Raw genomic sequence first — 18,834 nt, 5'->3', positions numbered from 1 at the left:
TTGACTTCCAATTTCGTCTAGGTTGCAATTGGGCTTAAGAAGACCCAATTGTAACCTCTTTTATTTTATATTTTTATCCTATTCTATTAGGCCTAATACATGTCCCAAATAAACCTATACAAATTTACAAGCCAAAATAAATCTATTATACTATATATAAAGGAAAATTCTCCCTGCACATTTATACCTTCACATTTGTTTAATTCCAACAACACCTTTCTGAATACGATGGAGAGTATGATGTCTTCTTCTTTTTTAAGTGTTGGTGATTCGTTGTGGTGGTTGATTGTAGTGGTTGTGGAGAACGTTGGTAGTTGATTTGGGTTGATTTAGTAGACAACACACATTGAGTTATTGGTTTCACTTGGATTAGGATTTTGATTAACAAAATATGGTGATGACTCAGTGAGGATTGCCACTAGACACGAACTTAACCAAGTGGTTAAGTAAGTGTGAAAGTTCTATTCAAAAGTAAAAGAAAAAGACTCACACAATGAATAATTGCAAACGGAATTAAGCATTCAAAAAGATACTAGAATTGACGAAATTTGAAAACATGGAATTAGAGAAGAAGAATGAAAAACTTAAATGGTAGTAGACATCCATGGAGGTGGAAGAATGGAGAAATCATTCCACTTGGAGGAGGAGAGGTCCAAGATAAGTGATGAAAAGAGTCACCACTTGAAGCATCTTTGCCAAGATAAGACTCAGAGAAAAATAGCTACTCATAGATTCACTCAAGCAAAGTTTCTTTACTCAAAATATGTTGTGATTTACAAGAGGAGGTGACAACCTATTTATAGTGATAGGTGCCATGTGATTAAGGCATGAAGGGAAATTTGAAATTCAAAATAAGCTAGCTTAACTCCTAAAAATGTGCCACTAATTATGGATCTAGAAGGGGTCGTGCTTCTCACATTTAAGCATGTGCTTAATGTGGGAAGTGTGACTAGGAGTTGCACATAGGAGACCTTCTAGATGTTAGGGTTTCTCTATGGGTCATGAAGAAACCCATTTTTTATGCTTTTTAATACCTCCTCTTAAAAGATTAAAATAAAGAATAATTGGTATTCTAGCACATGCTCTGGTGTTCTGCTATTGATGATCTTCTAAGAGATGGTGGGGCCTTGTGTCCTAGTCCGAGATGCTTGACCTAGTCTTGAATAGTCTTTTTTTTTTCTTCTTGGTCATCTTCTTGTAAAGTTGGACTAGTTTAGATGGTGATGCTACTTTCATGGTTACATCAGTAGTTGAGGTAAGTTTTGTAGTGTTTTTATTGGTGGTTGATTGTAGTGGCTGGTGGTGAATGTTGGTGGTTAAGATAAGTTTTGTAGTGTTTTTACTGAGTGTGGTTGTGTTTTCGTTCGCTTATTTTATTATTTTTTTGGAAGTAAAAAAAAACATAAAAAAAGACCAACAAGGTGAAATGAAATACAAAAACTAAAAAAAAATCATTTTTGCACTAGGGAAAGTCAAATACAACAAATCTTCTTGCCAACCTTCTTACACATACTCAAATGATAGAAATGCTCTCTCAAATGTTGCGGCTAGAAGGGAGGTGTGGGGTGCAACTCAGGTTATTTAAAAATGTGAGGTTATGCTTCCTTTAGGGTTATTTAAATTTTAAAAAAAGTTAAAACTGACTTTTCACAATTAATATGGAGCTGTAGGGGAAAGGTATGGAGGTGGAGGAAAAATTTGCCTATACAAAATTATAAGACCTAGAAGATGAAAAAGACTCTTATAAATAAATGTTCTAACTAAAGTATATATTCTTCAATCTTCTTAGCTCAAAGTTGTGGTGACTTGATGATCCTCCATCAAAAGTTGAATCTACCACTAAAGCTTAAAAAAATATTAAAAAAATTCATTCAAACAACCAAATAATAAATAAACAAAAAAAAGTTGAATAAATTGACTTATACATTTTTCAATTAATTGGACTACCCAAATCTCAAAATATTTATAAAGAAAAATCTAAAAAAAAAAAATAAGATAGAGAGATTTATAAAGTAAAATGACTTAAAAATTATGTGAAACAATTTTAAAAACTTAAAAAATAAAGTAAAAGAGAAAATTTGAAAAAATTGCAAAGAGAAAAAAGTTTGAAATTTGCAATTAGGTAGTTTGGAGGGGAAATATTTGTAGATCAAGAGTGATCAAAGGCTTTGAAGAATCCAAATCCAAGTGTTTGATGCAAGGTTGGAATTGCTGCTGTGTTTAGGATAGGATATGGGTAGTTTAAATGTGTAATCCACTCTTTGTTGAATCTAAAGCTAATGTGTTTTAAAACCTTTTTGAGTTTAAAGTGTTTTTCAAACTAAGTGAAAAACAACCTGTTGTTTTGTCGAAACAACCGATTGTTTTATTCTTAGGTGTTTTTGAAAAGGTTGAAAACTGTTTTGGTTGGTTGACTTGTTGTCAAACAAAAACAATCGATTGTTTCGTGGTTTCAATCGATTGTTTCTTTGAAAATACTAACAAAATTCTATTTTGTTAGTTGAGTGTGCTTTAAATGATTTCCAACTGAATACGCTCCTCAATTAAATGCTTTGACCAATCTTTGAAGGATATAAATAGTTTGTTTATGTTTTATAAAAAAAACAAGAAAAACATATTTGAGTTTTTCAGTTGTAAAAGATTGCTTTCAAGTTTTGAACATTCACATCAAGCTTTGGGTTTTCTCAAGAGAGAGTGGAATAGGATTACATATGTATTGATTTCAGATTGTTTTGTAAACAAGTGTAATTAGTTTTGAATATTCTGTAAATTCTGGTGTTGTTGCCAAGGAGTGTTGTATGCTTTTGAGGTGGTCAAGATCAACATTCTTGGTGTGTGTTGTGCCAAAGTGAGTGTGCTTCTTGAAGGGTTCAAGGTCACTACTTTGGTGGTTTATGTGTAATCTGTTTTGATTGCTTAGTGGATTGCCCAGTGGCTTCTGGGGACTGGATGTAGCTCTTGGTTTAAGAGTGAACCAATATAAACTGTTTGTGTATCTCTTTCTTCCTTTAAACTCCTTTAAATTCAGTTGCTATTGCTTTACTGGTATAAACAACCGATTGTTTCGCAGAAACAACCGATTGTTTTTCTGGTGCTTTGTTGTTTTGTGCTTAATTTCTTGGCTAATTGAATTTCTGATTTAGTTTCATACAAAGGATTTTGTTCTAGCTGAAAATAAAAAGGCCAAGTTTGATTGTATTGCCAAGAATATCATAACATCACCCATGAAGGAACAAATGATGTGAAGAGAGCAAGGAAACATACTCTAATACAAGAGTATGAGATGTTCAGAATGCTTAAGGGAAAATCTATTGCTGAAGTGCAAAAGAGGTTCACTCACATCATCAACCATCTAATGAGCCTTGGGAAAACTTTTGATAAAGAAGAACTAAACTTCAAGATTCTCAAGTGCCTTGATAGATCTTGACAACCTAAGGTAACAACAATTTCTGAATCAAAAGATTTGACATCCTTGACAACGACTTCATTGTTTGGTAAGCTTAGAGAACATGAGTTAGAGATGAATAAACTCAATGTTCAAGAAAGTGAAGACAAGCATGTGAGAAGCATTGCCTTTAAAGCTGCCAAGCACAAAAGTAAACAAGATTCAAGTGATGAAAGTGAGGAAGAAAACCGTAGCTTGCTGTCCAAAAAGTTTAGTAAATTCTTGAAAAGAAATCACAACAAAGAAGCCAACAAAGAAAAGTATGGAAACACGAAAACTAGTGATTTCAATTCTAACAATTATACTTGCTTTGGCTGTGGTGAACAAGGGCATATAAAAGATGATTGCCCAAATAAAGAAAGCAATGAAAAGAAGTCAAGCTACAAGGAAAAGAAGGGAAAATCAAGAAAAACATATATTGCTTGGGATGAAAATGAAGTCTCCTCATTAAGCTCCCCATCAAGTGAAGATGAAAAAGTCAACATATGCTTAATGGCAGAAGGAGATGATGATTCAAGCAGCTCAAGCAGTGTAAGTTCATGTGCTTCCCTAAGTGCTGAAAATTATAGTCAATTGCTTCAAGCTTTTAAAGAAACTCATGAAGAAGCTAACCGATTGACTCTCTCAAACAACCGATTGAAAGGGTTGAATAACTAGCTTGAAAAAAGGGTCAAGACACTTGAAGAAGAGCTGGAAAATCAAAAAATGATTTTGAAAATCTTGAAAAGCATGGAAAAACTCTTCTCATGTGTGTGACTCTCTTGTTTGTGAAAATTGTGAAAATCTTGAAAAGAAAGTTCATTATCTTGTTAGAACTATGGATAAGCTTTCAAAGGGTAAATCCAACTTTGAGAATGTCTTAGCATCTCAAAATTGTGTTTTTGGAAAAGCTGGATTAGGTTTTAATCTACAGAACAAGCAAGATAAATTTTCAAAGTCTTTTTCAAAACTTCCAAGAAACACAACCGATTGTTAAGACGAAACAACCGGTTGTTACATGCTTTTATTGCACAAAAAGAGGCCATTCAGTCAGATTCTTTAAAATAAGGAAATATTCTGTTCTCAGAGGTTTCATGAAATGGATTCCCAAAGGTTGTGAGGTTTCAAATGACAAAAATAAATCAAATGGACCCACATTTGTAAGGGGACCAAATCTTGTTGCTTGAATTCATTTTGATGCAGGGATACTAGAGAAACATGAAGTCCTGAGTTATCTGATCAAGTTCTTGGAAGAAAAGAAATGTGACTGGAACTGAATTAAGGGTGTCTACCAGTCCAAGCTGTTTCAAAAGCCAAAAGAAGCATTCTTGATCACAAACAATGACTCATTGAAAGGACTTCATGAAAGGATAAGATCTTCCTTGTCTTTGCTTTTTAATTACTGATTCATGATTAATTTCTCCTTTTTCAAATGAGCAATTACATCTGTTTTGAACCTTTCTCAGTTTATGCTTGAAATTCACATTCTGTTAAACTACTGCAGAAAAACAATCGATTGTTTCCTCGAAACAACCGATTGTTTCTCCTCTGACAACACTGTGAAGAATTGATTTAATTTCTCTATACATTCTGCCTATTGCAGATTTTAATCATAAAGGGATCTTTAGTCAATAAAGCAGTCTTGAAAGCCTGATTTGGTTATGAAGGAAGTTACATGTTGTCCTAAACCCACTATCACCAAAGGATAAAAAAAGGTTTCTGCCTTGCTATAAAATCTATTGCAACTGTTTTCCTTCACAAAAACAACCCATTGGCTCATCTCTTGCAACATCTCTTTCTCTCCTTGTGTGTGTGTGCCTTTGTCTCATTCTGCTTTCATGGATTCCACTCTACCTACATCCAAAAGGATCAAAACTAGGGTTGTGAGGTCAGGAGAAAGGCTTGAGGGCTGGTTTTCAGGAGATAATGAATTGATTGAGAGGTATCACTTTGAAACAAGTACAAAAGTGATAAACAGTCCAAAAGTTGTCTCCTTTGATTGGTTGAAAAGCCAAAAGCTGGACAATGTGAGAAGGCTTCTCAAGGAACAGCTGCTGAAGAGGTTCTTGGAGATGAAGGGGAACATATATCCAGATCTAATTTGGGTGTTCTACACAAACTTAAAGTTTGAAGGAAACCATCTTGTTTCACATGTTAAGGGTGTAGACATGGAGATTACCCATGATGTATGGGCTGCTGTAACTGGTTTGAAGTATGTTGGACTTAGAATTAATAAAGGAAACATTGGTGTAGTGGAAGATTTCAACAAGATTCAATACTACAAAAGCTGTTTGAAGAATCCACAAGCTCAAGTAAGAACTTGTTCAGTTGGAGGGCTGAAATTAGATGAGAGGGTGTTGGCTCTCATTGTCACTTGAATTCTAACTCCAAGGGGGAGCAACCATTCTATTTTAACAGAAGAAGATCTTGTCTATATCTATTGCATCATGAAGAAAGTCAAGATCAATTGGATTCATATCATCAAAGAGCATATGCAAAAGTCTATGAGGTTAAGTGACTACCATTACCCCTATGCTATTTTAATTTCTAAATTTCTACTATATTTTGAAGTGAATCATGAAGATGAAACCTCTGAGTTGGTAAAATCAACACAAGAAGAGAACAATGGTTCACTAAGCAAAATGGGTTTCACCAAGATCAATGGAAAATGGGTAAGCAAAGATGGTGATCATGGTGGTTCCTCAAGTGCTGCAACTGTTGATTTTGATGAAGAAGATCAAGATGTTGATATGAATGTTCACAATGAAGAACAACCTGCAACTGACTTTAATGCTGGAACAAGTGCTGGACATCAAGGGGATGTGATTCTCTCAATGTCTTCATTTGAGAGATACATGGTGGATATACTTGATGGCTTTGCGGAAAATCAAAGAAATCTGCATGATCTTTGTGTTGCAAATTTCCAGAGCATTGACAACAGATTCCATAGCATGGACACTCGCTTTCAGACCCTTGATGAACAGATTGAAGTTGTTCACAATTAGATCTTTGAGCTACAATATGGAAAGGATGACTGAAGGAAAAACAACTGGTTGAATGCTCGGGACAATCGATTGTTTCTGCTATGTAGAAGCTTTACTGCTCTTTCTTTTCATATTCTGTTTTATCTCTTCCTAAAGTCTATTTGTGAAGACAAATAGGGGGAGAATTTGTTGTTGTGTTGTCTTAAACTCTGCAAACTCTATCTGCTTAAGTGGTTTTTATTCTGCTGTTACTGATGTTTTAAAGTTTGAATATGGTTTGCCTTTTTTTTGGCTGGTTTTCTCTGCTGTAATGATTATGCAGAAAACAAGCTAATGTGAAGTTCTAACCTGTTGCTATAGATGCTTTGTATTGCATAAATTTTGTTTTGCAGGAACTGCTTCAGATTCAAACAAAGTCTAACACAAGCAACCAGAGATTTGTCTTTATCAAATAGGGGGAGATTGTCGATCAAGAGTGATCAAAGGCTTTGAAGAATCCAAATCCAAGTGTTTGATGCAAGGTTGGAGTTGCTGCTGTGTTTAGGATAAGATCTGGGTAGTTTAAATGTGTAATCCACTCTTTGTTGAATCTAAAGCTAATGTGTTTTAAAACCTTTTTGAGTTTAAAGTGTTTTTCAAACTAAGTGAAAAACAACCTGTTGTTTTGTCGAAACAACTGATTGTTTTACTCTTAGGTGTTTTTGAAAAGGTTGAAAACTGTTTTGGTTGGTTGACTTGCTGTCAAACCAAAACAATCGATTGTTTCATGGTTTTAATCGATTGTTTATTTGAAAATACTAACAAAATTCTGTTTTGTTAGTTGAGTTGGCTTTAAATGATTTCCTGTTTTTTTTTATGTTTTATAAAAAAAACAAGAAAAACATATTTGAGTTTTTCAGTTGTAAAAGATTGCTTTCAAGTTTTGAACATTCACATCAAGCTTTGGGTTTTCTCAAGAGAGAGTGGAATAGGATTACATATGTATTGATTTCAGATTGTTTTGTAAACAAGTGTAATTCGTTTTGAATATTCTGTAAATTCTGGTGTTGTTGCCATGGAGTGTTGTGTGCTCTTGAGGTGGTCAAGATCAACATTCTTGGTGTGTATTGTGCCAAAGTGAGTGTGTTTCTTGAAGGGCTCAAGGTCACTACTTTGGTGGTTTATGTGTAATCTGTTTTGATTGCTTAGTGGATTGCCCAGTGGCTTCTGGGGACTGGATGTAGCTCTTGGTTTAAGAGTAAACCAGTATAAACTGTTTGTGTATCACTTTCTTCCTTTAAACTCCTTTAAATTCAGTTGTTATTGCTTTACTGGTATAAATAACCGATTGTTTTTCTGGTGCTTTGCTGTTTTATGCTTAATTTCTAGGCTAACTGAATTTTTGATTTAGTTTCAGACAAAGGATTTTGTTCTAGCTGAAAAAGTTTTCAAAAATCCCTCTTAAACAATTCATCCCCTCTCTCGTTTAAGGCCATATATTCTTACAATATTAAGCCCTAGCAGAGATGGTATGTAACACTAAAATTTGTTAGCTTTTAAACACTTACACTATATTAAAGAAAATCAGTATTGAATTGTTAATGCATTTTCTATGAATTTCACAATATCCTATAAAATTTATATAAAAAAGTATAATCACCTTATTTATCCTTATATTTAGGGTCAATATTCAATTTACTACGGTGGTTTTAGAAAAATCAATCTAGTTCCAAGTTTTTTTAAAAAGTATACAATTTAGTCCCTTTTGTTAGATTGACATAAACGACGTTAAGTGGTGGTAATGAGGTGGCGTACAATGTGGCACATTTATGCATAGATTGAGTCCACGCATTATGCCATGTTTATAATTAATTATTAATTATATTTATTTTTAACTTTTGCATAAACCCTAATCCCAAACTCATAGGCAAATGTTACCTCTCCATCTGCACAAACCTTAATCCCAAACTCATAAACGAAATCATAGTGCAGGTTCAATTTCTCATGGTTCTCGTCTTCTGGTTCGTCAAGTAATACGATGTTGATGTCCAAGACCCATATATTGTTGTCGTTTTAGGCTTTGGAGGCTAATTTGGAGAAAAGGTTGGCAAAGGTGAGTGCATATGCGAAGCAGGCGTGAGTGGCGAGGCGGAGGGCATAGCGTAGAGAGTTGCAAAATTTGGGGGAGCTAGCTTTAGCAGTGGGAAATTGGAGGGAGGTTTTGGGAGAGGAAGCGGTGGACTCGCTTCTTCACTAAATCTGGAAGATCCTGTTGGTCTTCTTCTTCCCCATCACTTTGCTTCTTCACCAACAAAGCTTTAGAGGCCCTTTATTTTTTCAAAAGGCTGAACTTGAATCTCTTAACTCAACAACATTCTCTTAAGCAACCATATCAAATGTGGGATTGCAAATCTCCAATTCAATTTCCTCTTTACATCAATTTTTTCTCATACTCATCAATTGTCTAGGTTTCACATTTTCTCTTGTATTCAACACAACTACAAAGAAACTTAAGATGCAATTTTGATTAGTTCAGATATAAAGTTCTTTTTTTGCTTCTTGTCGTTTGGTTTGGGTTATGAATGAATTTAGTTGTCACTCTACCTGTCACGCACTTTGCCACGTACTCACCAGTTAACGTCGATCATGCCAATCTAACATAAGAGACCAAATTGCATAATTTCAAAAAAAAACTTTGGACCAATTTATTTTTTTAAAATTACTCTAGTAACTTGAATATTGACCTTAAATGTAGGGACTAATAAGAAAATTATAAAGAAAAACATCTACTTTTTGTTTTCAACATAAGAACTTGACTTAGTTTTCCTATTTATTTATTTTATGTAGATGTTATTATGTCTTTATGTTGTGATTAAGAATCCATTTTAATGAGTTTTTTTTTTTTTAAAGAACAAGTTCTTTAGATAGCATCCAACATGCAACTTCTTCTTCTTCAAAAAAAAAGCAAATATGAACAATTTCTTAATTAAAAAACACATATAAAAATCATCATTAAGGCTTTGTTTGGATTAAAGGGTGTGGGGGAGTGGAAAGTTGAGGGTGTAGGTGAGTGGAAGTGTGAAGAAAGTGTGAACAAAGTTGAGGTTGTTTGGATTGAGGTATGTTAGAGTGGATGTGTGAGAAAAGTTTATTAAAATTGGTGAGTGATGTGATGGTTGTAAGAATATTATAAATTATTTTGAATAGTAAAAATTGTAAGATTACAAATTTATCCTTGAATATAAAAGAAGAATAAATAATGATTAATTTTTGTGTGTGCATATTTTAGTTAATTAAAATAATTTAAAGTTTAATTTATAAATAAAACAAAAAAATGTAAAGTTGAAAGAAATAATGAATTATAATTTAAAATTTAAGTATAATTTTATTATTTAACATTTTATTAATTTAATTAGTTTTTTACTTAAGTTAATTTATTTACATAATTTTAATATTATTTATGATTCTTTAAATTATGTTATGTTATATAAATATAATTATTTTTAATAATAATTTTCATTATTATCAATAAATATATTTTTAAAAAAAATATTTAGAATATTAACTAGTTGTCAAAATATATAATATAAAGTCATTACATTTGATCCAGAAAGAGATAAAAACATGTTAATTTGTTTGTAATTTTGAAATTATGTAAAAATGAAAAACATAATAATCTTAATTAGAAAAAGAAAAGACATCCCCACTAATAACATTTTAATCATTGTTAGAAGTTAAATATTTAAATGAATTTTGTATTCTCATAAATAAAATTATTATAATATATAATTTAAATATAATAATTTTTATTATTATAAATATATAAATATATTTTTAGGTATATAGGTATTTTCATTTTATTAAAAATATATTTATTTTTATTATGAATATATTAAATATTTCTTGGATATTTAGAGTTTATTTAGAATAAAATTAAATGATTTTAATTAATATTTATTATCATTATTTAAATATATTTGGAATAAAATATATTTAATATTTTTTATGTTTTATGACATGTGCAGTATAGTTTAAAAAAATTGGAATGTGAATGGTAAATATTGTGAAAGAATGAGGATATATAGCTCATTTTATATATTTAAGAATAACTTTCTCTCTTCTCTCCTTACTTCTCTGCAATTTTGAGAAAAAGCCCTCAGCCCCCTCTCACCTCCTCTCATATGTCGATCCAAACAGGGGGTGCACCCTCACTTCCGTCTGCAGGAACAGTGCACCCCCTGATCCAAATAGGCACTAAGGCTTTGTTTGGATTAGAGGTTGTGGGGGAGTGGAAAGTTGAGAGTGTGGGGGAGTGGAAGTGCGAAGAAAGTATGAAGAAAGTTGATGTTGTTTGGATTGGAGTATGTTAGACTGGATGTGTGAGGAAAATTTATTGAAATTGGTGAGTGATGTGATGGTTGTAAGAATATTATAAATTATTTTGAATAGTAAAATTTGCAAGATTACAAATTTACCCTTGTATATAAAAGAAGAATAAACAATGATTATTTTTTTTGCATATTTTAGTTATAAATAAAAAAATGTTAAATTGAAAGAAATAATGAATTATAATTTTAAGTTTAAGCATAATTTTATTATTTAACATTTTATTAATTGAAAATTATTTTTTACTTAAGTTAATTTATTTACATAATTTTAATATTATTTATGATTCTTTAAATTATGTTATGTTATATATATATATATATATATAAACATATATATATATATATATAAACATATATATATATATAAACATATATAAAATTAATTTTAATAATGATTTCCATTATTATGAACAACAAAATGAATATAGTTTAAAAAGAAAATAGATATTTAGAACATAACATGAATATTAACTAGTTGTCAAAAGATATAATATAAAGTCATTACATTTGATCGGAAAGCGATATAAAAACATTTTAATTTGTTTGTAATTTAAAAATTATGTAAAAATGAAGAATATAATAATGTTAATTAGAAGAAGAAAAGACATCCCCAGTAATAACATTTTAATCCTTCTTGTGGAGACCTTCAAATGGTTTTCTAGAACACATCTTATTTCGTTGTATGATAATAATTGCATGTTTTTCATCGACAACGTCTTCAATGCACCATTTGAAAAAATTACAGCCTAGAACCATGCCACTTTTAATCTGTTTTGAAGAAAAGAATAAAATTGAACAATGAATAAGTTTAAAATAACATTGTTAAGAAACCTAATTGAATAAATTTTACCTTGTAGTTGGGACAACCCCAAAATTTTTTTCCAGCATTATTTTCTATTGTTGCTATTCTCAAAACAACAAACTGTCCACAATCACAAATAGGAGCAACAAAGGTACTTGTGCTCCCAGTAGCATGGGTAAAAGTACCACGTTTTTGCACACTACAACCAGTACAACTAGATGATGATGTGTTCTGATACGCAGACATTGAAGGCCACTTAACCAATGCTGTCGAAGTTCCGTATTAGGTAATGGAACCCAAATATGATTTATGCATAATATAAATAAAATGTTAAAAAAGTTACATTAAAAAACAATATGATTATGTAAATAAGTAGCATGAAAAGTAGCGTAAACCTTAATATTAAATAACAATTTGTAAATGTTCAACGTCAAAAATAACAATAACAATAACAATTCATTAATGTTCAACATGAAAATTATAAATAAAAATAACAATGACAATAACATAATGATAACACAATCAATGGCCTTGATGACGTCGAATGTCATTCAGAGTATCCTCAATTTGGTCCATCCTTTGATCAACCCTGTCAATGCGGGTATTCATGTTTTGTATCCCGAACAAAATTTGGGTTAACAATTCGGTTTGATTGGGGATTGCCGGATCTGGTTGACCACCTTCAACATGTTGTTATGACAATTGATCCTCTTCATCATCTTCTTCGTTTGACTGGTGAGGCCTACCAAGTTGCCATACGCCATTGACCTGGAATATATTTAATTTTTTCATACTTTTTTTCCCAAAGTAATAATTCCATCCTAGCATTATTGGTTGTTCATTCGAAAAGTCAAAGCCATACACCTGCAAAATCCTCGTTATCAAATTTGCATACGGGAGAGACATGTTGTTATCCCGACATTTGATAATGTGCTGCATGATGTAATGAGGCCAATTAATGACTATATTATTTTTTATTAACCACAACATCAAAATATCTTCATTCAGTAGTTGTGCGAAGTTGCTTCCACGAGGGCACAAGATGTCGATCATTCATTTTCAGACTACCGACATTTCTGAGATTTTCACCTTCAACATCTTCACGAATCATGGACGATAATGTCAGTGCTTGATCAAAATTCAGTTCCTCAGGGATCGTCCCAGGGGTTAACTTGGAGCATTCATTTTCAAACACCACCATTTGACGTCTTGTACTAAAATATCTTGAATAATCAAGAACTTGTTCAATCCTCGTTGCTGGATGAGAAGGAACGACAACAACTTCTTCTGGAGATTTACCCTTATGGGTTCTGTTACGTTTCTGGGAAGATGATGCCATGTATAATGCAATTACTACAATAAATAACTAAACAGAAGTTAACATAATATCATAAACATAATTGTAGGTATTTTCAAACACAATAGTAGAAGTTCACAAAGCAAAATATTACATGTCCAATAATAAACAAACACAGTCAAATATTACATGTCCAATAATTAAAGGTAACGCCAACGCAAAGATATGAAATCAACGCCTAGTCATAAATCCAAACAACTTTGTCATGACGATCATATGGCATCCCAAATAGTTGCTTAACTCTTCCGGGATGGTCACATAAAAACTCTTAGCATTGATCCATGACCTGTTCATCCTGAATGTTAAGCTCCACGAGCATTGCCCAAATATCAGACTCTGAGTATTGGTATGAGGCATGGCGTCGATGGTGGTGTACATGCTTAGCATATAGGTCGTTTCTTCGTCTAATTTCAGTAACTATATCTTGAGCTGCCGTTGCCCATGCACGAGCAATATTCACCAACTGAGAGGCATTTTCATTTCCATTCTTCATTGATGACACTCATTGTTGAAGATTAGTATTCAACATTGAAAAATGTTCATCAATGTCGTCCATAGTAGTGCCTTTTCTCTTTGATCCTCGAGATGAGGACGTGCCCACAGAGCCAGCAGACGACATAGAAGGAGTGTTTGACGGCGTGTCTAAAGGAGTGTCACTAGATTGGAAGTGAGGAGCAGGTGATCGTGGGATGTAGTCATCTGCCTCCTCATAGTTTGGTTGCTCGGGGATATAATCCATATTATTTTCCCCAAGGTTGACACTAAAATTGCTCATGTCAGGAGGTGAATTTGATGTCACGGGTTGTCCTGACCCGACTTCCTGTGGCTCTATCATTAGAACCGTAACTCCTCCATGAGGTCATAATGGCGAATGGGATTCACACACCATTTCGCCGCAGATGGTTTGGCGTACATAGATGTCACATATTAGTATTTTATGCCAAATGTGAAGTCAAATGTATTAGTTAAATTAAAAATACTTATCATCGTACCTTAATCAGCTCACTCCAAACTTCGTCCTCGGCTTCAAAAAGTTTGGTGGTCTGGTTCCATGCGAAACCACTCAATCCACCAAACAAATCATGGACTTCCCTCCACTTGTGATATGATTCCAATAGCAAGATATAGATGATTCTTTGACATTTTATGGAATCAACTTGAGTTGGAGATTGAATAGGCACTTTTATAGAAATGGATCAATGTTCTATGTTTCAAGAACTCGCCAAAACTTGCGCCAAACACCAAAACTCATATGCAAGTTCCATTTCTTGTCAATTGAACCGATTAAAAGGTGCAAGAATGCAAATGAACCGATTAAATTGCTTAAGAAATGAAATGAACCGATTAAAATGCTTCACAAATGAAATGCACCGAACAAAAGCAAGAAAGAAGGAAGATGAACCGATTAAAACATGTAACTAAGCTAAAATACCGAATAGAAAGAACCTAAGACATGTTTAGGAATTCGTATAGACATGGAGATGAAAGGAATAGATGGAAAAGAGAGAAGACTTATGTGGTTGAAGAACTTGGTTGATGAACACGCCACTTGAAGTATGAATGCTCCAAGATAAGTGTGAATTGCCGCCACTTGAGGGAACCAAGGCTCTCAAGATGAGACTAGGAAGAGGAGAAGACAAGTTCTCACTACACTCAATCACCAATTTGGGAGAGTTTTGTTACTACAAATTCCAATTCTGAATTTAGAAGGACCCAAACCCTCCTTTTATAGAAGCAAGGGCGGGTCATGAGTCTTACAAAGCTTGTACCACAAGCTAACCAAGAGTCTCCTAAGCTAACGGCTATAGTGACTCATGAAGAGTCACCTTCTAGAAAATTCTAAACTAAAGCCTAAAGATTATTTACAAAAGAGGTATCTAATGTTTCCCTCTAAGCACCTACCTAAACACTATTCTATATTATTTACAATTTTATACAAAAGAAACTATAAAGAGAGATATTAATTGAAGCCCATTCTTGAAAGCTTGTAGACTTCTTTGGCTTTAGGCTTGGTCCTCTCTTTATTTTATGTCTTCTTTTAATTTTGAGAAGACTAGAAGGAAGAACTTCAAATGTGAGGGTGAATGACCTCTTCCTTCATTAATAAAAGCCTCCCCTATTTGATCTCCATCATACTCCTCGAGTTGGAGAGAATTTGACCACGAATTCTGAATCCCTGCATATAACAAAGTCAATTTATTTTTACAATTAATAGTTGAATAAAAAGGCAAACATGACTTAGAAGTTGGAAGCAAGGGAAGTTCAGAAAAGGAAGTCCTATAAACATACCAAGTTGGAAAAATTTGTTTGGGAATGATGATATGTTTTGGAAAAAGACCTCTTAAATGGTGAAAACCATTAGGAGGTAGGAAAAAATCATCCCTAACATTTTTTAACCAAGATGGAGTTGAAATAGGAACTTTGGGTAATGAAAAAGATAAAGAAGAAGAAGACCTTGGAAGTTCCATTTGAGGCATAGTACAAGTCAACATGATGGATTTAGTGGATAAAGTGGTGTGACTCGGTTTAGTTCTTACTTCTCTTTCTTTCTCACTTTCTCTTTTAATTTTCATTTTTATTTTGTCCTCATGAACCTCTTTGGGAGAGAGGGGTTTTAAGATAACCTTGCGCCCTTGGAAGGAAAAAGACATTGTATTGGACAGGCCATCATGTAAAACATGTCTATCATATTGCCAAGGCCTTCCTGAAAGAAGATGAGTTGCTTCCATGGGCACAACATCACATAAAAACTCATCTTTATACTTTCCTATTGCAAAGTTAATGAGGACTTGTTTGTTAACCATGATTTCACCTTTGGTACTTAACCATTGCAATTTATAAGGCTTGGTATGAGAGATAGTGGGTAAGGCTAACTTCTCCACAACTCTTGTACTAGCCACATTAGTGCAACTACCCCCATCAATAATCATGGAACATAACTTGTTGTTGATAAGACAGCGGGTGTGAAAAATATTTTCCCTTTGAGTATCATCCAAAGATTTTGGAATTGTTCCCCACATTCGCCTTATCATCAATAAGTCACCTTCACAAGGACTTTCGCTCTCAATTTCACTTGATGGCTTAGAAGGTGAAGAATGCCTAGATGAATTGGAATCATGCTCACTAACTACTACCCCATTATGCACAAACATATTCCTTTTAGAAGGGCAATTAGAAGCTATGTGACCATATCCCATACATTTAAAACATTTCTTGCTAGACGATTTGATGGGTGAGATAGTAGAAGTAGAAGACTTAGACTCTTTAGGTGTGAAAGAAGAATCCTTAGAAGGAAGGTTTGAAAAAGACTTTTTAATTTTCCAAGAGTTGTTGTAGTAACCATCATTGGGAGAGTTTTTAAAAGCATTTTTCTTAGCAATTTGGGCTTCAACCTTCATTGCAAGGTGAACCAAAGATCCCAAAGATGAATACTCTTGAAGTTCAACAACATCTTGAATATCCCTTCTTAGGCCACTTACAAACCTAGCTATCATAGCTTCCTCACTTTCTTTCAAATTAACTTTAAGTAAAAGCGTTTCTAACTCCTTGAAATATGCATCCACACTTAGCGTGCCTTGTTGAAACTATTGGAGCTTCAACATGAGGTCTTTCCTAAAGTGTGGTGGTACAAATCTAAGGCGCATGCGTTCCTTTAAGGTGTCCCAAGAGTCCACGTGAGGGCTCTTGTTATAGATAATGTCCTTTACAACACAATGCCACCATTTCATGGCATAATCAATGAATTCTAAGGAGGTTATCTTAACCTTTTGGTCTTCTTGGACCTCATGGACATCAAAAATTTGTTCACATTTAGCCTCCCAATCTAAGTACACATTAGGATCACTATCACCACTAAAACTAGGGACTTTTACAAAAGAAACTTGAGGCTTTGTCTCTTGATGATGCCTTTGGTCACGGTGGTGGCTGCCTCTATGTGAATGAGGATGATGCCTCCTTCGTCTAGACTCCTCTCCATGGCCATGAGAAGAAGAACCTTTGTAAGAATGCCTAGGAGAAGGTTGTCTCTCATGAACAACTCCTCCATGCTTTAATTCAAGCTTAGCCATACGTGCCTCTAATCTTTGCAATTCTTCATCCTTTTGAGCAAGAGCCTTCCTTGCTTCTTTTAATTCATTAAGAACATAAGCCCTATGAGTAGAGCGTGGCTTTGAAGATTCAGCACTTGAATAAGTGTCCATTTAGAAAAGAAAAACACACTAGCAAACAATGTTAAGAAAACAAGGTTAGCAAAAACAATATAGAACAAAAGGCCGAAAGTACGAGTCACTCAAAGCACTCCAAAGAAAGAAGAGACCCTTTACCAATCTGATCTTGAGGCCTTTAGGAACCTCAAATGAAAGATGTCAAAGCAATAACACACAATCTCAAAGCTAAGCACCACAAAACCAATGAACAATGAAAGACAAACAAGAAAAGGTATAAACAAGAAAAGGCTATAACAAAAGGAATACTAGATATGTGACAAACTCAAAGATTAGTGAAGAAAAGACAAGCAAGAAATTAAGGTACTCAATGAAAAAGAAGGCACACAAAAGAGACCTAGAGAAAAGCACTGGACTAGATGAAGAAAACAAAAACAGAACTACTGGAAAATATTTTTGTGCAAACTGTACGTGATGTTTACAGATTTATCTGGAATGATATAAAGCGAACTGGATTATGAAATTGTAACCACAGAAAGTTCAAGATCTTATCTCAATAATGGCACTGGAATTACTCAAAAAAAGTAAGCCAATTAATTGTGATAAATATTCTAAAATCACTGCCAGATTACCGTATTTTTTTCAGTAGAATTACACACTGTTCGTATTTCATTTATCATTTTTTTTGTACTTTGAATTTTGAAGTACTTCTTTTTTATAACACTTTGACGAACTCAAATCCAGAATTTCAGAAATTTCCAGTAAGTAAATCAATTGCAATAAGGCGAAATAGTCAGCACATTTGCAGGAAAACAGAGGAATCCTAACAGGAATGAAAAAACAGAATTAAGAACTAGCAAAGACATAATGGAAATGATGTGTAAGAACTTGTATAGGTCTAAAATAAAAGTAAGAACTCAATACTAAAAAGAAAACGCATCAAAGGATCAAGAAAAAAATTCAGAAAACTGCATTACACAAAATCAAGAAACAAAAATTACAACAAAAGGACCACAAAGAATTGATAACATTATAGGAAAAACATGACTATGACAAAAATTAAGGATTCAAAAATTAAAATGACACAAACACAATGTAATATAAAAAAGAAAACAGCAAGAAAACTCAAAAATAAACCTAAAACAGAAAGGTAACAACAAGAATGTAAAGTTCTTGAATTAAAAATGCCAAAACAACTCAAACACAAACAAGAACAAACCTAAGACTCATGATACCACATGATATGATTCCAATAGCAAGATATAGATGATTCTTTGACATTTTATGGAATCAACTTGAGTTGGAGATTGAATAGGAATTTATAGAAATGGATCAATGTTCTATGTTTCAAGAACTCACCAAAACTTGCGCCAAACACCAAAACTCATGGAAGTTCCATTTCTTGTCAATTGAACCGATTAAAAGGTGCAAGAATGCAAATGAACCGATTAAATTGCTTAAGAAATGAAATGAACCAATTAAAATGCTTCATAAATGAAATGCACCGAACAAAAGCAAGGAAGAAGGAAGATGAACCGATTAAAACATGTAACTAAGCTAAAATACCGAATAGAAAGAACCTAAGACATGTTTAGGAATTCGTATAGACATGGAGATGAAAGGAATAGATGGAAAAGAGAGAAGACTTATGTGGTTGAAGAACTTGGTTGATGAACACGCCACTTGAAGTATGAATGCTCCAAGATAAGTGTGAATTGCCGCCACTTGAGGGAACCA

The sequence above is a fragment of the Phaseolus vulgaris genome, chromosome 3 (genome assembly GCF_000499845.2).
Source record: "Phaseolus vulgaris cultivar G19833 chromosome 3, P. vulgaris v2.0, whole genome shotgun sequence".
Lineage (NCBI taxonomy): Eukaryota > Viridiplantae > Streptophyta > Magnoliopsida > Fabales > Fabaceae > Phaseolus > Phaseolus vulgaris.
This window is presented reverse-complemented; position numbering follows the sequence as displayed.